This window comes from Sarcophilus harrisii, chromosome 1 (genome assembly GCF_902635505.1).
Source record: "Sarcophilus harrisii chromosome 1, mSarHar1.11, whole genome shotgun sequence".
Taxonomy (NCBI): domain Eukaryota; kingdom Metazoa; phylum Chordata; class Mammalia; order Dasyuromorphia; family Dasyuridae; genus Sarcophilus; species Sarcophilus harrisii.
In genome coordinates this window covers 656,392,509-656,418,845 of record NC_045426.1, presented here as the reverse complement: position 1 = coordinate 656,418,845, position 26,337 = coordinate 656,392,509, and the positions used below count along the sequence as shown (strand labels likewise).

General features: G+C 40.4%; 1 protein-coding gene across 1 annotated transcript in view; it reads right to left on the bottom strand.

Annotated features, from left to right (window-relative positions):
* Positions 1–25,647, bottom strand: part of TBXA2R (thromboxane A2 receptor) — a 35,056-nt gene extending 9,409 nt beyond the window's left edge. The window contains exon 1 of the mRNA XM_031947881.1: positions 24,810–25,647. The gene's annotated coding sequence lies outside the window, so the exon portion shown is untranslated. The remainder of the gene's footprint in view (positions 1–24,809) is intronic.
* Between the last annotated feature and the right edge of the window lie 690 nt (positions 25,648–26,337).

The window sequence follows — 26,337 nt, the reverse complement described above, 5'->3', positions numbered from 1 at the left end:
AGGAGCAGGGACTTGGCCGTGGTCCTGACCAGTTCCCTCGGTGCCAGTCCAGGAGGCTGCTCCCTTCACAGAGCTGGGGCTGGAGCCTCCTCGGGATGAAGCTCCCACACCCTGAGCCTGGGTCTGTCCCCTTCTCTGTCCACTGAGCTGTTCCCGGGTCTCGGGTGTGGGGGCTGGGCTGGGGGGCTGCAGAAGGCACAGCCCCTCCTTTGAGCCTCCTTTGGGAAGCCCCCAGACTGATGGGGGAGATCAGTGACTCCAGGTGGAGCAGAGGTGCAGGAAGGAGGAAAGAGGTCACCGAACATTAACGGATCTGAAGACTCGGCAGGGCAAGGGAGGTTACAGGGCCCAGACCACGAGGTGGTGGGTCCCCAAAGTTCCAACTGGGAGCCCTAGAAGGTTTCTGAGTGAGTGTGATCAGCCTAGTTCAGTGACATAGTGAGAGTCTGGCCCTCAGTCCTGGAACCTTCCCCTACGACTCAGGCCCTTTTCCCATCACGGTAATTGGGTCTCTGGCTGGGTCAATTCTCAGCTGGCAGTTGTCTGCCTCTTATCTCCTCTAATAAATTATCCAGGGGGAATCAACTCCTGGAACCAAGTTTCTCAGTTTCCCCGCTCCTGGGCCCCTGGCCAAAGCCTCGGAGAGCTCCTCCCTCCTTCTCAAAGTCCCCCCGCCCCCCATTTGTGAGGCGACAGAGCCACTCACTACCTGGCCACATTTTTCTATGGCAGGGATACAGCTCCCCAGGGGCGGCCTGAACACAGCAGCACCCCTTATTTCTGCCCCCACCTGTTCTCCCCTTCTCAGAGGGTCAGAACTGCCTCCCCCGGTCCTAAGGCGGCAGCTACTGCTTCTTGGACCTCCCATCTTCCTCTTCTTTGCCTCCCTGGGCCTCCAGGGTTGAGTGGGGGGTGGGTAGCCTGTGTGGCTACTTACTGGACCCCTGAGGTGGGGGGTTCACTTCTAATGAAGTGAACCCCTCGGCAGCCTCAGCTCAAAAAGGGGGGCAGACACTTCTCCAGCTGCAGCTTTTTCCTCCATATTCAGCCTCCCTTTGATTCCCCTGAGACCCCTTCTGAGTCTTAGATTCGTTCCCTTCTGCCCAGACTACTACAGAATAAGGAGGGGGGGGGTGTCTCCTAACCTTTTCTAGACCTGCTTACTTATTTTTCTCCCATATAAAAGCCTAGCTCTGATAAGGACCCTGCCAAGCTTAGAGGGACATCCCCATTGAGTCCAGACCCTCAGCCCGACCCTCCATGCTCTGGTCCCAGTTCCTCTGTGGGAGTCCCTCTCCACTAACCAGGCTGGGCCCCCTCCCCATCCACAGCCCGGCAGAAGGGCAGTCAGTTAACCAGCAGTCATTTGTGCAAAGGAAGAAAGGTAAAACCCACTCCCTGCCCTCGGGGGACTCATAGCTTACTGGCAAAGGCAACTTGCAAACAACTGGCACCCAAGAGGTCTGGAGACTAAATGGGGGTAACCCAAAGGAAGGCCCTCAGGGGAAAAGACAATGGGAGAGAGGTTTCCTGCAGAGGGAAGGAATGAGTAACTGGGAGTAGGAGGGAGCCAGGGAAGGCAGGAGGCAGAGAGAGAGTGTTCCAGAGTGTGTGAGTGGGTGGGGGAAAGCAAGCAAAACGGACAGAATCGGAAGATGGATCGTTTGTTTTATCATCCAAGAGGCTCCAGTCACTGTATGAGAGATTATATTTTAAGTATATGAAGAAAACGGTGGGAAGGAGCCAGGTTATGAAGGGCTCTGAAAACCAGACTGGATTTTCTATTAGATTCTGGGGGTGATAGAGTTTGGAGAGTCCTTAGAAATTATCTCATTAAAATCTGGCTTTTACAGATGAGGAAACTGAGGCACAAAGGAGAAGTCCATTGCTTAGGGCCACACAGCTTTTATCTGGGGCAACGAGACCAGGTCCCGTGGCTTTCCAGGACGCCTTCTATTGCCAGGCTCACTTCTCACCCTACAATATCTCATCTATAGTGAATAGGGGAGTCGGAAATTGAAGGGCCGGGGAACCTGGTTTCCATTTTTGGCAAAATCACAGAGCAGATTAAAGGGGAGATTAGTGAACTCTAGAAAAAGGAAACACTGATGAAAAAGAGCTACTGTGACTTCAGCAACTAATTTCCTTTTTTCAGTGGGGTCATTTGACTGATAGGTGACAGTCATTCTGTCTAGATAAGTTAACCTAGATTTTAGCAGAGCTTGCAAAAGCTTAGCAGAGCTGCAAAAGCTCAGGTGGACAGTTAGGTGATGTGAGCTAGCTGGTTAGGTGGTTTCAGAACTAGCTAACTGGCTGGAGTCAAGAAGTCATCAAGAGTTCAATGTCAACTTAGAAGGAAGTCTCCAGTGGAGTGGCTAAGAGAGCCCTTTTCCCTTTCCCTCTCACTTAATAGTACTTAACTTTTTCTACTTACATATAACAATAATTATCAACATTCACTCTTATAAAAAAAATTTCTCTCCAAGACAGCAAGCAATCTGATATAGGTTAGACAAGTACAGTCATGTTAAACATAGCTCCACATTAGTCATTTTGTGAAAGAATCAGAACAAAAGAGAAAAAGCATGAGAAAAAAAGAAAAAAGCAACAAAAAATGAAAATAGTATGCTTTGATCTGCATTCAGACTCCATCTTTTTTTCTCTGGATATGGATAGCATTTTGCATATGTAATTGTCTTAGGATTTCTTTTTTTGATCCTGAAATTAATATTTTTATTAATGATTTGGATAAAGATATGGATGGTATTCTTATCAAACATGGTTGAAAGGATCAAGATCTAAATGTTAAATTCTAAGATAAAGTTTAATTGGGAAAAAGAGGAAATTTTACACTTGGATTTAAAAAAACAAACCCATAAAAGAATGAGATAAGGTATTGTGTCTACATAATGGTTTACTTGAAATAGATCTAGAGATTGCAATGGATTGTAAGTTCAATATGAACCAACAGTGCATTATGGAAGCCCACAAACCCTAACACATAAAACTCCACTGAGAGAGACCTATGTCCAGGACAAGGGAGATACTTTATTCTGATCAGACCCTAATTGGAGTTTGTGTTCAGTCTTGGGAGCCACATTTTAGGAAGGATATGGATAAGCTAAAGAAGGTTTGGAGAAGGGCATGAGATAATACCATATGGGGTATGGTAAAGAAAATGGGGATGTTCCATCTGGAGAAAAAGAAGCATTGATTGGGTGATTGGGGGTGGGGGAGGGGAGTATTATTGTTTTTTCAAATGTTTGAAGGTTGTCAGGTAAAAGAGGGATTATCCTTGTTTTATTTGGCATCAGAGTACAGAAACAGGAACAATGGATGGAAGTTACTGAGAAGCAGATAAACGACATCAGGAAAAACTTTTTTTTAAAAGCAAGGCCATTTAAGAGTAGAATTGGTTTCCCTGGAAAGTAGTGAGCTCCCCATCACTGGAGATTTTCAAGGAAAGACTGAATGGCCATTTGTCAGGCACTTGTTATCAAGGGGATTTTTGTTGAGGTGTGTATTGGATTGAATGCTGAGATTTCATGATTCTGTGATTCTCCCCTTCCCCATCCCATCCTTCAACTGCTTTGTTTAGGAAGCTCTTTCTGACCCCACCACAGCTCAGGACTAGATCTTAGGATCTGATTCTTCTTGTGTAGCAAGATAATTGTATAAATATGTATACATATATTGGATTTAACATATATTTTAACATATTTAACATGTATTGGATTACTTGCCATCTAGGGAAGGAGGTGGGGGGAAGGAGGAGAAAATTTGGAACACAAGATTTTGCAAGGGTCAATGTTAAAAAATTACCCATGCATATGTTTTGTAAATAAAAAGCTTTAATTCAAATAAAAAAAGATGGGTCTCTTCATGTCATCCAGGTTCAGGGGTTAATTACACTAATTATCCCACTACTGATCATCATTGGGGTTTTAACCTGCTCAACTCCCAACATGAATTATTTTCTTCCTCCTTAGGTTAGAAAGGTCACCCTATTAATGTACGGCCTTGGTGTAATCCATTGTAACTCAGAACTCCTGGGCTTAAGAGCTCCACCAGCCTCAGCTTCCCCAGTAGCTCAGATTACAGGACCCCATCCTCATTCGGAGCATGAGGAAAATAGGCTTAAGAGAAGCAATTAATGTCCAGTGTCATGTAGCTGATGGGCTTCAGAACTAAAGACTGCTTCCACATTTCCTGGTTCCACATTCAGGGTTCTTTTCACTGGACCCTTGCAAACTAATTTTATCTTGGTCTCCTTCCCACTCAGGTTCTTGAAACAAATTCCTTCCCCCACCCTGCCCCCCCCTCCCGTGGGCAAGAGGGAGTATGTGTGTGTGTGTGTGTGTGTGTGTGTGTGTGTGTGTGTGTGTGTGTGTAGGGGTGTAGGGGGTTTGTGGGTGTCGTTTTTAGCAGTTACTAAGCCTGGCTCTAGAAACCACATGTGAAAGATAAGCATCTCTTGCCATACCCGCTTTCCGAGGCTTTGGTTCTGAGCTCAGTACTTTTCTGACACAGGATGAGGGAGCCCCTTCTGCACATATTTGATTTTGTTTCCAAATCCCCTTGCCTTCAAAGCCATCTCACTTGGAGTCTCTAAACCCTGTTCCCCAAACTCTGTTGTCCTTCCATTTAGTGCTAGTTTGAAGATCATGGATAGGTTGGAGAATGATCAGAGGAAAGAACCCAAAAGGCTCCAGAGATTCAAGTTCATGTCACATTAAGACTGTTTATAGAAACTGGGGATAAGGCTGCCCAAAGGTGGAAGAAGTCGTTTGCTCTTAGTCTGACTCCAGCAAGACACTATCCTTTCATTCCTCCTCCATTAGTTTTCTCTCCTATTCACCACTGAAGCTATTTCAGACCTTCTTTTTTATTTTTAAGCTTCCCACTGTACCTCACCCTATTCTTCCTTTGAGGGCCTTTCCTCATATAAAAATGAAAAAATTGGGATCATTCACCAAGGAGCTCTCTCTTGTGCTGATCTCTTCATTTGACATTCTCCTGGTATTATTCCACCACCTCCCTAATCCCCACATTTACTTCTGTCTCTTTTGAAGAATGGCCCTTCTCCAGAGCACTGGACCTGGAGTCAGGAAGAGTGGAATTCAAATTTGTCTTAGATACTAGATGGGAAAAGAAAATGTCCAACTAATCTAATATCTTTGCCAAGAAAACCTCATCTTGGGTCACAAAGAGTTGGTCATGACTGAATAATTGTTGTTACTAGTATATTATTTATTATCTTTATATTATTATAATCTTTTTCCTTGTCATGGCTAATATCATTGTATGAACTCTTGATCCTCTCCCCACTCATCTTCACTACCAGATTACTTCTGCTATCATCCCCTTCTTTCTAATCTCCCATCCCTTCCTGTCTACTGACGCCTTCCTGGCTGCCTAAAAACTTTCAGTTTCTCTCACTCTTAAAACCAAAACCAAAGTCCCTTACTAGGTTCCACCATTCTCACTATTGAGATTACTTTCCATCTTCTCATTATCTCTTTTATGTATCTAGTTATTTGTGTATTATATATATAATATATATATACATGTATATATATATTATTTGTGTATATATACCACAATAGAATGTAAGCTCCTTGAAGGCAGGGACTACTTTTTACCTTATCTCCAGCTCTTAACACAGTGGCTAGCACCTAGTAAGCTCTAAATAAAGGCCTGTGGTTGTCTCTCTCTCTTTCCCTTCACAGTGAAACTCCTCCAAAAACTTGTCTACATGTGGTGTTCCTTCTTCCTCTCCTCTTAATCTCCTAAACTTACATTTTTGGCAAAACTGTCAAAATCCCTGTTCCACTGAAACTTGTCTCCCCACTTTACCAGTCCCCAAATGGCCTTTTCTGAGTCCTCAGCCCACTGCAGCATGTGAGGCTGCTGATGATCTTCTCTTCCTGTACGTACACTCTTTCTTCTGTGGGTTTCCATGACTTGATGTCTCTGGGTTTTGTCCCACTTGTGAGACTGCACCTTCTCAGTTTCCTTGCTGGAACTTTATCCATGTCATCCCCACTAATTGTGGCTCTGTCTTGAATTCTCTTCCTTTTTCTCTCTACAACAAAGGTTCTTAAGTTGGGATCCCTGAACTTAAAAAATATATATTTTGATAACTCTGTTCCAAAATGGATGGTTTCCTTTGAATCTTATAATTTATTTTATGCATTTAAAAATGCATTATTCCAAGAATAGACTATGAATGGGGTTCATGACACATAAACGGGTGAGAACCTTAGCTCTGTCTCCATTTGTGATCTCCTAAACACTCCTGGTTCTGTTTCATTTCTCTGATGCTGACTTCCAGATCTATATATTCAGATTTTCTCTATTTTCTGAGTTCTAACCTCATTTCATCAACTGCCTATTGGACATTTTGAATGGGAGGTCAACCCAAACTTTCTGAAAAGATCTCATTATTTTCTCTCCTCCCACCAGCCCCTCTTCCTCTCTGGTCATTTCTATCTCAGCAATACCTGTCATATATTTCTCTTTCCTTTCACCCATTCAACCCCCTGACTTCTTCCACCTTTGTATAGCCTTATCCCCAGTTTCTATAAACAATCTTAATGTGACATGAACTTGAGCCTCTTGAGCTTTTTGGGTTCTTTCCTCTGAACATTCTCCAACCTATCCTAGTTGCTGGTAAATGTTTAACAATGGGCTTTCCACTTAACACTGTCAGGTTAAAAACCTGTTATTAAAAATAACAATATCTAGCTATTATATGGTACTTTAAAATTTGCAACATTCTTTACAAATATTATTTTATCCTCCCAATAACACTAGAAAGTATTATTATTAGTCCCATTTTACACCTGAGGAAATAGGGGCAGATAGAGGTAAAATAACACCCAGGATCTCACAGCTGATCAGCAGGATTTGAATTCTTGACATCAGACCTAGAATTCTAACCACTGAACCACTTAGAACAACACATTTACAAGAAGCTTGGGGGTCACCCAGAGTTAGTAGACATGAAAAAAAAATAAAGATCCATCAATGGAAATGGCAAAAGAGCTATCAGACATGTAGGAGAAAACCAAATGAAAACAGGGTCGTAAAAATCCAGAAAGAAATGAATATCCTGGAGAAGGAGGTGATCCATAAAGTTCAGTGGCTTCCTATGACCTCCAGGGTCAAATACAAAACCTTCTCTCTTTGGCTTTTAAAGTTCTTTGGCTTTAAAGCCAGCCCTTTAACACTGGTCCCTCTACATTGCCCCACTGTCTCCCATGGATGCTCTTCCTCCTCCATCCCAACTCTTAAGATTTTCTGGCTTTGTTATGACTTAGTCCAAGTGACCCTTCCTGCAGGTGACTTTCCCACTCTCCCCAGCTGCTGAAGCATCCCCAGGAAGGTGGTCTTACATCCACTTTGTATATACCATGTAAATACTCTTTATTTCTGTACCCCACTCCCCCAATCCCTCTGCCCCACCTAGCCTGCTTCTTAAAAGCAAGAGTTGGAGAGAACTTGAAATACATAAAAAGATTGTTGTGCTAAGAAATTAATTTTGTTCTGCTTGGTGCTCCAGGGCAAGACCAGGAACAATGAGTAAAAGTTGCAATTTATGTTGGATGTCAGAAAGAATCTTCTAATTGGCTCTAATTAATCCTAATTAGAGCTGTGCCAAATTGGAATGGGTTGCCTCCAGTGATAGTAGATTTTTCTCAACTTGGAGGTCTTCAACTAATAACAAAATTTATTTGGAAGAACAAAAGATCAGCGACATCAAAAAAAAAAAAACAGGAAAAAAGAAGCAAAGAAAGTAGATTCAATTATATTAGACTTTAAGAACATCACTGATAATTTTGATATTTTACATTAAAATCTCATATAAATAAAACTCATATAGCCAAGAATAGGAGGAATACAGAAAATTGGGGAAAAAATCTTTCAAAAGCAATCTGCCAAATTGGATGTTGAAATACTGCTATAGTATATAGGAAATGATGAGCAGGTTGATTTAGAAAAATATGGAAAGACTCAGACCTTTGAAGGAAGATGCTATTCACCTTTGGAGAAACAAATGATAGGTCTGAAATTAGCATAGTATGTTCTTGCATGTGTATATGAGTGTTTACATATATGTTTGTAGATATTGATGTATAAGTATAGATATATATCAGACAAACAGATAGAGATATCCACCTTTAATTGTAGCCTTCTTTAGCATGGCAGGGAGGGGGAATAAGGGAGAAAAATAAAGTAAAAAGTACACAATAGATAACAAAAGAAGGAATAATAAGAAAGTAAAGAACAAGGAACAAAGGAACAAAAAGCAAAGCTGGACAGCTTTGAAAACAATATGTAATATTTATTATATAGATTTTCTTGAAATGGAATTTTATTGCTTTATATTGAATTCTTTCTTATGGTCTGCTTTGTACATGGAAATGTGTTTTTTTTCTTTTCTCATTTTGTATATAAGTTTAAAATTTAAAATTATTATATGGAAATATCTTTAGAAGAACTGCATATGTTCAAAGGTTATGAACAGATAAATTTTCAGATGAAATTAAAACCACTTCTAGTCATATGAAAAAATGTTCTATTGTTCAGAGGAATGCAAATTAAAACAACTCTGAGGTACTACTACATACCTCTCAGATTGGCTAAGATGACAAGAAAAAATGTTGGGATTTGAGAAAACTGGGACTGGGACACTAATACATTGTTGGTGGAGTTGTGAAAAGATCCAACCATTCTGGAGAGCAGTCTGGAACTAGGCCCAAAGGGCTATCAAAGTGTTTGATCCTTTGATCCAGCAGTGCCATTACTGGGTCTATATCCAAAAGACATCATAAAAAGGGGAAAAGGACTCCCATGTGCAGAAATGCTTGTGGCAGTCATTTTTGTAGTGGTAAGAAACTGGAAACTGAGTGGATGCCCATCAGTTGGGGAATGACTGAATAAGTTATGGTATAGGAATGTCAGGCAATATTCTTGTTCTGTAAGAAATGACCAGCTGGATGATTTCAGAGAGGCCTGGAGAGACTTATATGAACTGATGCTAAATGAAGTGCGTAGAACCAGGAGACCATTGTACACGAATGACAACAGCAAGATTATACAAAAATTAATTCTGATGGACATGGCTCTTTTCAACAATGAGATGATTCAGACCAATTCCAATAGATTTGTGATGGAGAGAGCCATCTGCACCCAGAGAAAAGACTACAGGGACTGAATATGGATCACAACATAGTATTTTCACTTTTCTGTTGTTGTTTGCTTCCTTTTCTTTCTTTCTGATTTTTCCCCTTTTTGATCTGATTTTTCTTGTGCAGTGTGATAATTGTGGAAATATGTATAGAAGAAAGGAGGGGAAAAATTTGGAATTCAAGGTTTTGCAGGAGTGAATGTTGAAAATCGATATATTTTGAAAAAACAAAAAGCTATTATTATTTTTAAAAATTACTAAATAAAAAAAATAAATTGACCACATGCAATTTCCTCCCTCACATATGAACAAACAATAGGCATGCTAATATACAAACATTCTTGTTAAAGATAGACGTCGACAGGATAAACAGACGCTGATATAGAGACACATGTCCAGGGATATACTGACATGCTCAAGACCAGCTGACCTACGACTTGGTTGGGCTGGGCTGAGAACTAGCACGGTCCTGAGTGGGCATTCGGAGCTAGTGGTTTTAAATTCTTGCCTCCCTGCCCTTGTTCACCCAGGGTGACGGGGAGTATCTGGGTTCTGGAAAGCAGAGCCTGTTTGCTATGGCCTCCCTTCTCTTGCCTCTTAGGGTTTGCTGAGCCAGTGTTTGAGGTAGTAGTTGGGTGGAATGGCTTGGGTCCCTTTTCTCCTTTTGAATCTTTTCACAGGGGGATTATTGACTTTTTAAAAATCCCCAAATGCAGATATATATATAAGACAACCCTTTTTGTGATAGCAAAGGACTGTAAACAAAGGCAGATAAATGTTTATCAGCTGAGGAATCAGTCTGATGTGTCATTTTGGTCCTTAACCACCCACCAACCAACTGAATGCAATGTAAAATTTGTCCTTCTTTAGTGTCTCAGCTGTATCTGACTCTTTGGTACCGCATTTGGGGTTGGGGTTTTCCCAGCAAAGATCCTGGAGCGGTTTGCCATTTCCTTCTCCATTTTACAGATAAGGAAACTGAGGCACACAGGGTTAGATAGCTGGCTCAAAGTCACACAGCTGGGAAGTGTCTGAGGTGGGATTTGAACTTAGGAAAATGAGTCTTCCTGATTCCAGGCATGGTGTTCGGTGCACTACAGAGCCCCTAGCTGCCCTTCATTAGAAATAAGGTCTATGACGAACCCAGAGAGAAATTTGGGAAGATTTGCATGGACAGGGACAGAGTGAAGCAAGAACTCCCAGGAAGCCTGCGCGCAGTGGAAGAGAGGTCCGCCCGTGTGCTGAATAAACATAAAGGTTTTTTGATATATTGATCAGTTTTGGTGAATGTTTTTTCTTTAAAAAATACGATGGGGGTGGGGGCGCAGTTAGGTGGCGCCCTGTCTGGATAGAGCACCAGCCCTGAAGTCAGGAGGACCTGAGTTTAAATCTGGCCTCAGACACTTAACACTTCTCAGCTGTGTGACCCTGGCAAGTCACTTAATCCCAATTGCCTCAGCAAAAAATAAATAAATAAATAAATAACACGAGGTGGGAGATCTCTTTGGAGAGGAGGAGGAATAGAGACACAGGGTAAAATTTAGGTCATGGAAAAACAGAATTTATTAATTATATATCTCTATATATTTAAAACCTTAAGACCTTTGGATCTTTCTGATTCTTTAGTATCATTATCTTCCTGATTCTTGCTTGTTTGTCCAGACTGAGAGGAAAAGGAATGTTGTCTTCTTGGTCCTCAGATACCTCCCCCACCCTTAATCTTTCCCAAAGTGGGGTCTTGGGGAAGAGCAAGCAAACAACATATGCTATGCACCAAGCCTTACTGCAAATATTATCTTATTTGATCCTCACAGCAACCGTAGGAGGTAGGTGCTATTATTGTCCCCATTTTATAGCTGAGGAAACTGAGACATATATAAGTGAATTATATAAGTGAATGTCTGAGGGTCACACAGCTAGGAGCTATCTGAGGCTAAATTTGCACTCAAGTCTTCTTGACTCTAAGCCTAAATGATATTCTATCTACTGTGCCACTTAACTACCTACGTGGGTAGAATAGCCAGGGGTTGGGGCAGAGTTGAATCAGTTCTGGGTCCTAGGGTCTCAGTCTAGTCAACATTTCTGTCTCTGTTTTCCCTTTCCCCTTCTCTTTCCTCTCCCTCTCCCTCTTCCTCCCCTTTCTCCTCCTTTCCTTTCTCTTTCTCCTATTTCCATCCTCCTCCTCCTCTTCTCCCTCCTCTTCTTCCTTCTCCTCCTTCCCCTTCCTCTTCTCCTTCTCCTCTTCCTTTTTCCCTTTTTTCCTCTTCTTTCTCTTCCTCCTTCCTCTTCTCCCCTGTCCCTTTCTTCTTCTTCTTCCCCTTCCTTCTCTTCCTTCTTCTTCTCTTTCCTCCTCCTTCTCCTCCTTTCCCTTTCTTCCTCCTCCTCCTCCTCCTCCTCCTTTCCCTTCCTTCTCCCACTTCCTTTCTCCTCCTTCTCCTCTTCTTTCTTCCCTTTTTTCCTCTTCCTCCTCCATCTTTCCCTTCCTCCTTCTCTTCTTCCCCTTCCCTTTCCTCCTTCTTCTTCCCCTTTCTCCTTCTTCCCCTTTCTTTTCCTTCTCCTCCTTCTCCCTTTCCTCCTCCTCCTCCTCCTTCCTCTTCCTTCTCCTCCAGAACTCGGGTCTCCCAGGACGTTTAAAGTTCTCAGACTTGAGGACGGTCAGTCCCAGAAGGAGTCTGGGTCCAGAACTAGGGGATCTACAGCAGGTGTCTGGATGCTAGGGGGAACCCCCCGGGGATAGAGAGGAGAAGGGTGGATGGGAGCGGAAGGCTCTGGTTCCAAGGCTCAGGGATAACCCAGGGCCTAGAGGGGGATGACTAAGAGAGAAGAGGAAGCTCAGCTGGGGCGCAGCTGCCGGGGTGGATGAGGAGAAAGTCTGCCATCTGGTAGCTTCCCATTCTAACTATTTTTGCTAACTCGGGCTCAGTTGTTTCTAGTGAAAGGAATCAATCCATCAGCAAGCACTGGGGAAACATCCTTGCAGCCATCTTGACTCATGTCTTGGCAATGAGGGTTAGCTCTGCCCTGATTTATGCCTTGCTACCAGACTTTGATGGTCCTGGAGGAATGAGACCGAGGATTTGTGTAATTCGCGCACAAGTCAAGATAGCATCCCCATGATGTCACTGATCCTCTTCGAGAAAGAAGACGGACCACAGCAACAAACCTCCATTCTGCATTAGATTAAATTTCGAAATTTCTAATTTCTAAAAGCTCCCTTTACTTACAGAATTTACTCTCGTTTTCGGTGTCCCCTGAATTTTGGCTTTCTTGAGGCCTCGGTCACCTAAGATTAAGACACTTATTGGGAAGAAGGGGAAGGGTTAAATGTGATCTCACTTTAGGGGTCTGAGCCAAGGGGAGATAGAGAAAAATGGGACATTAGAACTGGGCAAAGGCAGAGGGGGTGGTGGCTGGAGAGAGGCAGAAGGGAGGAACAACAGAAGGAGGAAACCGAAAAAGGAAAAACAAGCTGGAATAAATAGAGGAAGGGGAGAGGCAGATACCCCCTCAAACAGGGAATTCCAAAAACAAAACAAAAAACCCCAAACCCAACAGGGAATTCTAGCTTCCAGAGAATGTGAAGGAGGGAGGAGGGAAGACAGTGTGGGGCTAGGAGAATGGTATCTGTTAGATGGTATTTGGACTTGGGAAATTCACCTGCTAAAGAACCCCAAACAGTCTCTGGCCAGTGGGTCTGGGAGCCAGGCCCACCGGCCTCCAGTCTGCTCCTGCAAAAGAGCCCTAACCTGAAAGGCTTGTCCCAGCTCCGCTGGGCTGGGTACTCCAGGATCTGCCTTTATTCTTCTTCCTCCAGGCTGGGCTCTAAGCTATGATTTCAGAATTCCAAAAATTCAGGAAGCCCAGAATCCTGGATTTATGGATTTATCCTCTAATTAGGAGCTTTGTGCCCCAGAAGTCTGGGATATCAGTGTCTGGGAAGGGCTAAGAGAGGAAGGAGTAAACTTCCCGAAAACACTGGAGGCAATCTGCTTAATTAGAGTTCAGTGAAAGCAGATCTGTATAAGAAAAGAGTCTCTTATTAGAATGTCTCCCCTCCTCTCTAATTGGGGTCTGCTGATTATCTTGTCAGAATTAGGAGGAAGAGTAGGGAAGACGGCCTCTAATCTTATGGGGAAATAGTTTTAATCTCTCTGTCTCAGCATCCTCATCTATAAAATGGGGATAATAATAGCATTTCTGGGGCAGTTGAGTGACACAGGAGATAAAGCACCAGCCCTGGAGTCAAGAGGAACTGAGTTGAAATCTGCCCTCAGACATTTAACAAGTCCTAACTGTGTGACCCTGGGCAAGTCACTTAACCTCAATTGCCTCAGCCAAAAAAAGACAAGAAAAGAAAAGAAAAGAATACTCACTCATAAAGATTTTATAGGTGAGAAAGCAGTATCACCAAAGAAAAACATTAATTCTGACTGCATTCTATAGTTAGGCACAAGTTTGTCTTATTAGTTTAAAGTTATTCTCTATCCAAGCATTTCTTATTTATGCCAAACTGGCATAGTCCTACTATGCCCATGGACATTTCTCTTCCCCAACACAATTTGAGGTGACACATAGAAATATTGAACAAGGAAAAGACAATAACATGTTAAAATTCGGGGTTAACATTCCAGAACAGAAGTGAAATTCATTGAGTATTTATTACTCAGCGCCCTCCTTGACCATTCCTCCTAAGGATGAAAAGATTTACTCTTTAATATATTGATTTTTTTCTGTAAGGATAAGGCATTGCTCTCAATAGGGTTCTAGCCCAATTATTAAAGGATGTGAGAAGACAATGATTTTTAGACAGATTTAAATATTCCTCCTTCTATCTTAATCTTGATTCTTAATATATTTACATTTTCTCAGAAGGAAAAGTCTGGAAAGAACATTAAAGTACAGAAATAGTATTCTTATTATTTTTCAGTTGAACTAAAAAGGAAATTTTCAATATGTTTCCATAAGAGTGACTATTGGCTTGACTCCTTTTATTTTGGGTGATAATACTATTTATCATCTTTAAAGTTTTTGTTGTTGTTATTTTGAACATCAATCACAGTGACTTCTGGCTAAGATGACAGAGTGTTAAGACCTAGAAGAATCCCCAACCCACATAAACAACCCAGTGAAGCTCTAAAAATGTACCACAAGGGATAATAATAAAGAAAATCAAAGAAATATTTATAAACTCTTCCCTCCAGTTAAAGATCGGACAAGAAAAAAAAAAGACAAAAATATAATTTATGTCACAGCAAAAGCTACTAACTTGAAAAATAGACAAAAGAGAAATAATTTAAGTAGATCACCTGAAAGCTATGACCAAAAAAAAAAAAAAAAAAAAAAAAAAAAAAAAAAAAAAAAAAAAGAGGCTAGACATTATATTTCAAGAAATCATAAAAGAAACTATCCAGATCTCTTAGGACCTGGAGGCAAAGTGAAAATAAAAAGAATCCACTGGTCACCCCCTGAAAAAAACAACACATGAAAATGCTGAGGAACATTATAAATAAAATCCAGTTTCCTAATCAAAGGGGGAAAATACTTTAAGCAGGCAAAATGAATTCAAATACCAAGGATTCATAGTCAAGATCACACATATTTTAGCAGCCACCTCTATAAAGGAGTAGAAAATGTTGAATGTGATATTCCAGAAGGCAAAGAGTATAGGCTTGCAACCAAGAATAACATCCAACAAAATTAAATAGAATTCTATAAAGGGGAAATATTCCTTCAGTGAAACAGATGACTCCTAAGTACTCCTGATAAAAATGCCAGAATTGCAGAGAAAATTTGGAGTGCAAACACAGCGTCAAGAGCAACACCAGTGAACATCCACAAAGAATTAAACAAGGATATCATGTTTATAATATAAGGAGTCCCCTCTTAAGTCTATCATCATTGGAGGTCATAGAGGGATTCTAATTAGTCAGAAGGCTTCATAATGGTTCTGTTATGTTATCTTGAAAAAATGGGAGTAAGAGGAATAATCTGCAGCAGGGGAGGGCAAAGGGAGAAGAGCAGGGAGTTCACAAGTATACAAACAAGGAGAAAGGGGGGGAATGGGGGAGTGGGTGACACGAGTGTCATTTTCATCTGAACTAGTCAAAAGAGGAAATAATTAATAAAACATACATTTCAGCATAGAAATACATTTCACTAACCAGGGAAATGGGAGGAAAAGCTGAACAAAGAGAAGGAATAACTGGTAGGATAAATTAAGGGAAGGATAAGTTATGAGCCAAAAAAAACTCTAATTAAAGATGTGTCAAAATATTTAGAGCAACTTTGTGTGTGTGTGTGTGGTGACATAGAACTGGAAATTGAGGGAGTATCCATCAATTAGAGAATGGATACAAAAATATGATATATAACTGTGATGGAATATTATTGTGTTGTAAGAAATAATGAAGAGGAAGAGTTATAAGAACTGATGCAGAATGAAGAAAAGCCCCAGGAGAACAATTTATACAATAATGACAATATCATAAAGACAAACAACTTTGAAAGTCTTAGAAACTCTGATTAGCATAAGGACCAACAACAATTTTAGAGGATTCTTGATGAAAATGCTGCCCACTTCTTGAGAGAGAAGGTGGAGGATTTAAGGTATATAACTAGGCTTTTTTTTTTTTTTGATATGATCAATTCAATTGCTTAATTGTATATGTTTGTTACAGGTTTTGTTTTTCTTTCTTTCTTAGTTGGGAGAGGGGTAGGATGGGAGAAAGAAAGAGAAGATTTTTCCTGATTGAAAAATAAATTTTAATTAAAAATAAAACTATAGGACAATATGCTAGTGACTATTGACATAAAAATATTAAGTAAAATTTTAGCGAAAAGGAGATAACAATATATTTTTAAAATTACAAAGTAGGACTAAAGTAGATTTGTGACAAATACAGAGTTGATTCAGTATTAGGTAAACTGTAAATAAAAGACAATATTAATAAGAATACTAATAAAATAATGATTACTTCAATAGATACTGAAAAAACTTTTGGCAAAATTCAAAATCTATTTCTGTTGAAAATGAACTCACTAAATCTTAGGAATAAATGCACTTTAAAAAATATCTTTCTAAAATCAAAAAGCAAAATTACATATTATAGAAAAAGGTTAGAGGTCTTTCCAATATAATCAAGGGTAAAACAAAGGTGTTCATTATTACCATTATTATTTCACAGAGTTTTAGAAATGCTTGCTATAAAAATAAGACAAGAAAAATAAATTGAGGCACAGTGGGTAGAGCATCAGCCCTTAAGTCAAGAGGATCTGAGTTCAAATTTGACCTCAGACACAGTTCCTAGCTGTGTGACCTAGGCAAGTCACTTAACCCCAATTGCCTTAGCTAAATAAATAAATAAACTGAGGAAATAAACATACACAAAGAAGAAACAAAATTGCCACTTTTTTTGCAATGATAAAATGACTTATCTAATAAACCTCAAAAATTCAACTAAAAATTAGTTGAAATGATACCTTTAGTAAAGCTGGAAATTATAAAATAAATCCACAAAACTCATCAACATTTCTGCCAACATATTACCAACAAAACTCAACAGGAAAAAAAAAATAGAAGCATTCCATTCAAATAGCTACAGAATGCATAAAATATCTGGAACTCTACTTATCAAGACACATAAGGGAAGCTATGTGAACTTTTTGAAAAAATACTTTTTGCAGAAATAAAAAAAGGTCAAACTAGACCTACATATATATATTGTGTGTATAGAAGAAACATACCTCAATTAATTTGCACATTGAATGTTATACTAATCAAATTACTAAAGAATTTCTTTAGAGTGCTAGAAAAAATAATAATAAACAAAAGATGAAAAATTGCAAGCAATAATGAAAAAGTTGGAAGGAAGAGGGCCAAATCTCAAACAATGCTACCTAAGCAGTAATCATTAAAATTATTTTGTACTATTTAAAACAAATTGAGGTTGATCAGTGAAACAGATAAGGTATAAGACATATGAGGACAAACAAGCAATCAACATATTAACATAATGTTTTATAAACCTAAATACCTCAACTACTGAGATAAGAAATTATTTTACAAAGTTGCTCAGAAACTGGAAAGCTGTCTGGCAGAAATTAGTACAGACCAATATCTGACATAATAAACTGATGATATGCAATGATATGTAAATGATATATGACCTAGATATAAAAGGTCACATAGTGAACTAGTTGGAGAAACAAGGAAAGAAATAGCTTTTACACTTGTAGTGTAGTAGTAGCACAAACAAGGGACAGAGAGGATCATAGAAGATAAAAAAGAAGTTTTGATGACATATAATTAAAAAGGGTTGGTGATTTTTTTGTATAAAAAACCCAATATTTTTAAGTTTAGAAGGGAAATAACTAGCTGGAGAAAAAAAAATCTTTGCAGCAAGTTTCTTTGATAAAGCAAAGGTCTCCTATCCAAAATATATAAAGGAGCCGATTGAGGGAATAAGGCTGATAATTTTGTGCAGATTTGCCTCCCTCCAACCCAATTAACACAAAAGTCAAGATATCATCCTCATGATGCCATTGGTCCTCTTCAAGAACAAATGAACAAACAATAGCAACATATACAGAGAACTATTTGTTCTCTGTATAATAAATAAATAGTTAAAATATATGAATAAGCATTTATAGGAATAAATAAATAAATGGTCAAAATATATGAATAAATATATGAATAACTCTCAAAGGAAGAAATGAAAGCATCAGCAGTCATATGAAAAATACTCTAAATTATTAATAAGTACAGAAATGAAAATTAAAGTAACTCTGATAATTATTGGGAGGGCTACAGGAAAAAGGCAAACTATATTGGTGGGCCTGTGAGCTAGTCTAGCCATTCTGGAAAGCAATTTGGAACCATACCTAAAAAGCTACTAAATTGTGTGTACCCTTTGACTCAACTATACTGCTACTAATCATATATATATATATATATATATATATATATATATATATATATAATATATACATAATCAAAAAGACAAAAAAAAAACCTAAGAAAAAACCTGATCTATACAAAAATGTTGATAGCATGTTTTACATAGCTGTGTTTTATTACATTAAAGAATTGGAAACTAAGAAGGTGCCCATCAATTGGGAAATGACTGAACAATGAATGTCATGGAATATTACTGAAAAGGATGGTTTCTGAGAAATATGAGAGCATTTATATGAATCGATGCAGAGTAAAGTGAGCAGAATCAGGAAAACAATTTATACAACAACCCCTCAGTAAAGACATATTTGAAAGAATTTGAGAATTCTAATCAGTGTAATGATCGAACTGTATTCCAGAGGTTTGATTATGAAGCCTACTACCCTTTTTCTGAAAGAGCAGTGATGGACTGAAGGTATGAAATGAGATATATATTTTCTAATATGATCAACGTAGGAATTTTTTTAATTGAGTATGTATAATTGTTTAGAAGGGTTCCTGTACAAGTTTCAGCTCTTTTACAGGTTCCCCCCCTTCACTTTGAGTAAAGGTTGGGGGAAGAATAGAGAGTTTAGGAATAGGTGTGCAAAAGAAAGAAATAAGAAAGGAATGAAGGAAAAAAGAAAAGAGAAAGGAAGGAATGAAGGAAGGAGGGAAGGAAGAAAGGAAGGAAAAAAAAGTTAGGGAGGAAAGAAGGAAGAGAGTGAGGAAGGGAGAGAAGTAAGAGAAGTAAGAGAATAGGGAAGGAAGGAAGAAAGAAAGGGAAAAAAAGGGTTATTGAAGCTTTTTTTGTTTTTTAATGCACAGAAGAGAACAGAAGAAGGGCCAAAAGGAAACAGAAAAGCAGAATCGCATTGTTACTTGTTGGATTTATTCTTTGCTTTAAAAAAAAGCAATATGTACATTACAGCGATTTTCAGAATCATGAAATCAAATCAGAATCAGAATCTCCTCTTCTGATATATTTTGTATATTGAAAAGCTAACTTTATATGGTCTTTGTACAATTTCTGTATATTTAAGTTTGTGTTGCCTCTAGTGGGGATTTCTTCTGTGTTTACTTAGTCAAGTGTAGCCTCTTTCTGTCTTCATTTTCTTGAATTCCATTTCCATTTTTTCTTAGAATCACATGTTAAGCTTTTTGCTGGCTATTGTGTAAAGTGATATTATTTCTAATTTTCCATTATCCCTCTTCACAATGTTTGTGAAGGAGTTTTTATTATAATCTGGTGTTGTTCTTGGTGTCTGGTTCTCTAAGACATCAGCTGGGTTTTGAACAGAGAAGTCTCTGAACTCATTTGAGTTCTTTATTGTGGCAACTGTTTTCACATTGGTTAAACTTCTCTAATGAGTCGTGATACTAGTAATGTCTTTACTTTTATCCATTTTCTAATTTTTAGCTTGTTTAAATATGATAGGTTGGAACTAGTGGAATTTCATGTACTATTTTCTTCTCATTTTTATTCTAATTTTCAGCCAATTTTGGCTTTTGTTTTTCATTAGATAATGATCTGGTTGTATATAGACAATTGATTAGAAATTATTCTGATATTAATAAATACTATGTCAGATGTCAATGAATAATAAACAGTGAATAAATCCTCCTTCCTTCCTTCTTTCCCTCCTTCCTTCCTTTCTGCCTAAGATAAAATCATTTTTACTTTTTATCGTGTTATGGTGGATTCTCACTATGTTCTATACCTTTTGAATCTTTTTTTGAGGAATATATTCATACGATATACACTGAATCTTATGACAAAACTGCAAGCTTTTAGCCAACACTTTCTCAACCTGACTTTTTTCCAATATATTTTTTGCTTTTCACTCCTGCGCCCATCTTTACATTGAAGTCACAGCATATGCTGGTATGTGTTGATGTGGTTTGGAAGATCTTGTTGATTCTTTCCTTTTTTATCTTTTACAACAGATATTGGTGAATAAACTTCAAAGCAGACCTTTCCATCAGAAGCACTTCAATTTGGGATGACCTAATAATTTCATGAAAGGCCATTGCTCATTTTCCTAGGGCCCTTGTTGAAATAACTTTGTCAAGTTCTTTTTTTTGCCTCTTTTGAAGAGCCTGAGAGCCATCCTTCCAATTTACCTCTCAGTATAGAGAGTAGAAGCCTAAATTTGACATCAGCAAGAGTTGGATTCACATCTTACCCCAGATAAAATAGTCATATGACCTTGATCAAGTCTCTTAAGCTAAATGTCTTCATCTGAAAAATGGGAATAATAACAATACCTACTTGTGTAAAGCCCTTTGTGAATCTTGCAGTAATATATAATTTTCAGCTATTATTTTTAGTATCAGTGCCTTTAAGCATTCCAGTTTCACTTATAACTAGTGACTGTTGAAGATACATTTTAGTTCTTCCACTAGGAGAACTTGGCATTTAATTAAAGCCATAGATGAAATATAGGAATTTTCCCGGCAATCTTTGTCCCCTTTGCCCCACCTCTGCCCAGTGACCAGGAAGCACAAGGGGATTACCAGGGACTGAGGGCCATTCTGGATTTGATCTATTTCATGAGTGAAATTGGTAAAACAATTGATCATCTTGAATATTACTGCTGGAATTGTATTTCTTTACACTTGACCAAATATCTAGCTTTGACTTTAGGCTACAGAACAAGGGAGGGGGGAAGTTCCCCGGTCTTTGTCCTGATCAGACCTCATCTGGGGCACTCAATCCAGTTTCCAGAACCACTTTTTTGACGGGCTATTGACAAAGTTTCCAGAGGACGATGTCTAGAATGGAGAAGGGAACTAGAAACCATGTCCTAGGAACATCCTTTGAAAGAACTCGGAATATTTAGTTTGGGGAAGAGAAAGCTTCCTAACTATATGATTGTTGATTGCTCTCTTCAAGTATCTTTTTAAAGGGTTACCCCAAGAAAAAAAAAGGGGAGGGCATATTCTGCCTGACCCCTGGGGGAACAATTAGGACCACCTGAGGTAGAGTTGAAAAAAGGCAGTTTTCAGTTCCATATATGAAAGAACTTCCTAACAGCAAATAGTGTCTCAAGGTGCAATGGGGACATTTTAGGAGGTAATGAATTTCCTATTACCCTTCAGAAATTCTTAATTGGAAGAGGTGGTCTATGAACTTAATTTTTTTCAACAATTGTATTTCAATATAATCTAGGCCGGATGACTGCTTTGTTCTGAGTTTGGGAGCCACTAACAGAACGGGGAAATGAGAGTTAATCTTGTCCCCAGCTACATTTAAATATCTTGCCAATGACTTATTTTCCTGGATTTTTTAACTGCTTTGGGAAATACTTTTGCCAGGGGTATTTTAATGAAGTTTCATTAAATAGGTGTTTGTTTGAGTCCTGCTGAATCACAGATTAGGGACTGGAGGCCATGGAGAGGATTCTTACTTAGGTAGGGGTTTGGACCAGTGTTCCTCTAAGCTGTCCAACTAGCTCAGAGATTCTGTGATTCCAGAACCATAGACTCATAAAAACTCTATTCTCTGGGGAAGGAGTTGGAACAAGGAGTCTGAGAAGGGATGGGGGTTAATCCGAATGCCAGGAACCACAAGAGAGGCACAACTCTATAGTTTGGAGCTAAAAAAGGCCTGAGAGCTCAGCAGTTCCACCAATATCACTTGTTTCCTTTAGAGCCTGGGCAGGGGCAGATGGAGGAAGGGAATGTATGGAACAGGAACTTCTGATACTGAAGGTTGCTTTGGAAACTGAGGTTTTAATCTGGGAGATTGTCCTTCTATAAGGGAATCAAGTTTGGGGCCTTTCCTCCAATTTACTGTCCCCCCACTTGTCCACCTACCACCACTTCAGATTTTTGACAGGCAGAAGGACTTCATCCCTTCTTTCTAACTGGTCCCCTGTCTGGAATGCTCTTCCTCTTTCTCATTAAACCATAATTATCCTTCTCCTAGTGGACAGAACATTTTCTCCCTCAGAAGTCACTCCTATGGCTTCACCTTGTCTTCAGAGAAATGTGGCTTTTGCTTACAATCAGAATTTAGGGATGTCCCATCTAGTTCTATGTTGGGCTAGATCAACCTCAAATTCAACTTTCTATGTGATCTTAGGTAACTTCCTTTTTCTAGGCCTCAGTTTCACTATTGACTGAGAGTTTGAACTAGATTATCTCCTGAAGTTTTATCCAGTTATCACATTCTATATCTTAAGGTTCTTTGACATTATATGTTTTAAGGTCCCTTCCAAATCTGTCATTCATTGTTTTAAGGTAGTCTTGACTTTCTGTGTTCTAAGGGTCCTCCCACCTCTGACCTCCTGGGTTCTAAAGGCCCTCCCAGGTCTGACATCCCATGTTTTAAGGGCCCTTCCAGCCCTGACATCCTGGGTGCTAAGCACCCTCCCAATTCTTTTATTTTATGTTTTAAGGCCTTGCTCAGTTTTAATCTTTTATGGTTCTAAACTTTCTAAATGTGAATTTTATCTTCCTAGTTACTTGAAAAAAGTCATCCTAAGTCTTATCTCTCTGTGGTCTCTCATTCAGGAGCCAACAAAGGAACCAGAGTCTGATTAGAAAGGCTAATCTCTGTTTAACTACTCAAATTATATATATATAAAACACAGTAACACAGTGCTTGGTAATCCTTAAAGCTATATAAATGCTACATATTATTGTTATTTCTTCCCCAATATTTGCTTCTTTCACTTACTACCTTTGGGGTTGTGGCAAAGTGCCTTAACCTTTTGAGCCTCAGTTTCCCCTTCTGAAAATGAGAACATTGGACTAGATGGCCCTGAAGGCCCTTCAAGGCTCTAGATCTGTGAGAGCAGGGCTATTGGTCCTTTGTGGTTCACTGATTGACGATGGGAATCCTGTTTTGATCCCTGCTGCCAGCACGCCTCACACTCTTTGGCTTTCTTTGTACGCTTCCTTTTGTTGTCCCTGTCTAGGTAACCTGTGCACATATATGAATACTATATATATGTGTATATGTGTGTGTAAGTACCCTGTGTACATATATGGATACTATATATGTTTGTGTATGTGTGTAGATACTCTGTATACATATATGGATACTATATATATGTGTGTAGATACTCTGTAGACATATATGGATACTATATATGTGTGTGTGTGTGTGTGTGTCTGTGCGTGTGTCTGTGTGTGTGTGTGTGTAGATACTCTATATACATATATGGATACTATATATAATGTGTGTAGATACTCTGTATACACATATGGATACTATATGTGTGTGTGTGTGTGTGTATGGATGTAGATACTCTGTGTACATATGTGGATACTATACATATGTGTGTATGTGTGTAGATGCTCTCTCTCTCTCTATATATATATATATATATGGATACTATATATGTGTGTGTGTATGGATGTAGATACTCTGTGTACATATGTGGATACTATACATATGTGTGTATGTATATAGATACTCTGTATGCATATATGGATACTATATGTGTGGGTGTGTAGATACGCTGTATACATATATGGATACTATATATGTGTGTGTATGGATGTAGATACTCTGTGTACATATGTGGATACTATATGTGTGTGTGTGTGTGTGTGTGTGTATGTGTGTAGTTACTCTGTATACATATATGGATACTATATTTGTGTGTATGTAGGTACTCTGTGTACATATGTGAATACTATATATGTGCGTGTGTGTATGTGTGTAGATACTCTATGCATATATGGATACTATATGTGTGTATATGTGTGTATATACACATACATATATATATACGGATATTTACATACTGGGCACAGCTCTATGCAAATGTGCATGTACAGACATATATACTTGGCCAATCCCGTCCCAATGCATTTTCCTACTACCCTGTGATATAAAACACAAAATACTAATCACTGGACCTCATAGAACATCTCCGCATTTGTCCCTGAGCTCCCATGTCCATCTCATTGGTACCAGTTTTTCCTAAGATACCAAGGGCTCAGCCCCCTCCATCTCAGAACCCACGCTCAACAAGGCATGGAAAGTGAAGGATGCGGGAACTTGCCCAAGAAGATGACCAGAGAAGGGCCCGTGGACATTTAGCCACAGACGGTAGAGGTAGGACCCAGCAGCATTGGGCCACCTAGATGAGCATCCAGGCCTCACAATAGTCACACAATTATAATTACACAAAATGTGCATCACGCCCAGTTACCCATCTCACTCCCAGATCAGCCCCAAACACAATTCTGCATCATCCAGTTGTTCGTAGTCACACCCAGTCTGCATATGGTTCCAATCAGGCTGTGTGTGAGCTAGAACAGCGTGTGTTTCTCTGTTTCCCCAAGAGGGTTCAAATCAGCCCACCCCAGGCTTGTGACTGGTGGGGCCAGAGGTGAGGGGGGCTTCCGCGGGCCAAGCGCAACTCCTCCTTTATCTCCCACTTTCTACTCACTAGATTTATCATCTTCTTGACCTTTCCTATCTCTTCCATAAAAGGCTAGATTAGGGGCCAGGCGTGCTGGTGCTAGCAGGGGCACTGGGGGATCGGGGAGAACAGCTGGGCTCCCTTTCCAGCCCAAGCTTGGCTGGCCTCCGGCTCCGGTAGTAGTGGTTGTGGGCAGCTAAGAGGGGCGGGGGTTGGAGGGGGTTGTTGGTAGGGGACAGACGGGGAAATAAATCCCGAGAGAGGAAAATCAGCTCCCGCTGGGGATCTGGAGCTCACTCACCTGGAGCTGGAGTTCCGGAGCTCCTGCCGGGCCAGACGGAGAGGTCCTGGGGAAATCAGAAAGACTGGCACGGGCTGGGGATGTGTGAGCCGGGGGAGCTGTGCCCCCGCAGGCGGATGTGACCGAAAGTATCGGAGAGACAGACACAGAGACAGACAGAGAGGGAGCAGGGAGGAGAGGGGGAGGAGGACTGGGGCCGGAGAAGCGCGTGGGAGTTAACCCCTTCAGGCTCCGGAGGGCTCTCTCTGGACGGGGGTCAGGGGTCAGTCAGCTGGGACTTGGGCTGGGAGAGTCGGATGCAGCGTGGAGGGGTGGGGAGAGAGGAGAAGAGGGTGGAAATAAAAGCGCTCACGCCCAGTTAGCCACTTGCTGTCTTTTTCAGTAGATGGAATACTGTGCGTCAAGGGGAAACTGAGGCGCAAATCCTAGGGAGGAGCTGCCAGCCGAGCAGACCAACAGAATAGGGCCCAGGAACCCAGAAAAAGAGATTCCATTGCCTGAGATGGCCTGTGGGACCAGGACAGCCTAAAAATAGTCCCCTCACTACTGGGGACCAGGCAGAGTTGGGGTGGACAGGAGGAGGAAAAAAAGGGAATGGGGCAGAAGGGTTGGGGCTGTGGAGCCAGAGGTGTGTGGGGCTGTTACAGGGGTCCCCAAAAGGGGACTGGGTTTGGGGAAGGCCACTCAAGAGTATCTGTGGGTTTCCCCCCAGCCCTCACCTTTGATGTTCTCTAGTGGGGACTGTTCTTCTGGGTCTATGAAGAGAGCACAGGGCAGCCAACTGAGCTGTAGGTGCAGAGGAGGAGGGGCCTCTGGCTCTGGTGGAGTTGAGGTGCACGGGGCTGGCCAGGGAGCTTCCCCACCTCCGGCCCTCCTGCTGGGCAGGGAGGGGTGAGACCCATAGGCTAATGGGGGTCGCTTCCGGGCCTCCCAGCACGGTGAGGGGTTGGGAGGGAGAGCTATTAATAATCCCTTCCTGTCTCACTGTTCTGAGAGGGGAGGGGGAGTCACTTTTTTGGTTCTGGTTCTCTATATCTCTCAGTTTTCCTTAGTCTCTGCCTTTTGTAGGTTTTATATTTCTGTCTTGGTTTCTGCCTCCCTCTCTTTGTCTCTTTGGTTTTGTTTCTCTGTCTCTGTTGCTGTCTACCCAATTCTCTCTGTCTCTTTCGTGCTGTATGTCTCTCTGTCTCCCTCTCCCTTTTTTTCTCTCCTTTTGTCTGCCTGTCTCTCCCTCCATTTCTGTCTTTCGCTGTGTTCCTCTGCTTGTCTTTCTTTTTCTTTGCCTCTTTCTTTTTCTTTGCCTGTCTTTCTCTGTCTCTGTCTCTCTCCATTTCTGTCTCACTGTCTTTCTCTCTCTGTGTCTCCATTTCTCTCTCTCTCTCTGTCTCATTTGATAAACACTTGTTACACTCCTACAATGTATGAGGCCCTATGTTAAGCCCTCTCTTGGCAAACCTGCTTCTCTGTTTCTGCCTCATTTTCTCTGTCCCTGCCACAGTTTCCCTGTGTGTCCATCTTCACTCAGGCT